Source organism: Brassica oleracea, chromosome C9 (assembly GCF_000695525.1).
Source record: "Brassica oleracea var. oleracea cultivar TO1000 chromosome C9, BOL, whole genome shotgun sequence".
Lineage (NCBI taxonomy): Eukaryota > Viridiplantae > Streptophyta > Magnoliopsida > Brassicales > Brassicaceae > Brassica > Brassica oleracea.
Genome location: NC_027756.1, coordinates 30,932,606 through 30,933,664, shown reverse-complemented (window position 1 = coordinate 30,933,664; position 1,059 = coordinate 30,932,606).

The window sequence follows — 1,059 nt, the reverse complement described above, 5'->3', positions numbered from 1 at the left end:
TTAATCTTCGTGTTGATGTATGCGATCTCGCATTCATCCTTCTTCTCTGCCAAACTTTGCGGTTCTGCAGGGATTTCGGATGTCTGTGGCTTGACATCGATCAATGTTGCTTTGTCGGCGTCGATCGATGGTGATGTCGTAGCTTCCTTCTCAAGGCTGTGCTGCATACGCTCAATTTCTGTCCTCATTGTGGGAACCAAAATTTTCACTGTCGATTTCCGTTTAAATTAGAAAATAGGAGAACCATAGTTTCCCAGAGGTCCCGGATATCTGCTAATACCACACGCCAAGCAATCAGAACACGAAACCAGAACAGTAATAAAATAAGAAATCGAAAAAGAGAGCAAGATAGTTTTTATTCCGAATATGTGTTTGAGCGTTTACAACAAGGTAAGTGCCTGGGCTACGAGAGTTGTCGGCGAGATTCCTAGATCTAAAACCCTAAGACGGCAAAAACCTAATTGAGTCGTAGCTCGAATAACAAAAACGGAAAATTACCTAAAGTCGCTTTAAGTGCTAAGTTTTTGTCAAAAAAAGTTCTCCCCTGTGCCTCTTGCCTAGGACTCCTTATATACTCGCTCCTAGGTCGGTTTACGCTTTTCTTCATCTGCCCTTAAGCCGTCATAGTTTAAAAATGGAGATATTCCATTTTTCCCGATCTTCGTAATTATCTTCGAAAACTTCGTATTTATCCGCGGAAACTTGACATTTATCTTTCCTTGCGAACCAAGCATAAACCGTCCTACGAGGAGAGCTCGGTCGCTACGTAGCGGCCGAGCCGTGTATGTGCTCGGTCGCTACGTAGCGACCGAGCTTTGGTGAGAGCTTGGTCGCTACGTAGCTACCGAGCCATGTTCGCGCTCGGTCGCTACGTAGCGACCAAGCTTCGGCGAGAGCTCGGTCGCTACGTAGCGACCAACTTGTGCGCTGGTTGCTCCGCGGCAACCTTGGTCGAGTCTTTCTTCTATTTTTCGTGAATGTGTTTTCTCCGCAAGATTCTTCGTAAAAATAAATCTTTTTCAAAGATTTATTTTTCGTAAAAATGTTCTTGCTTATTTT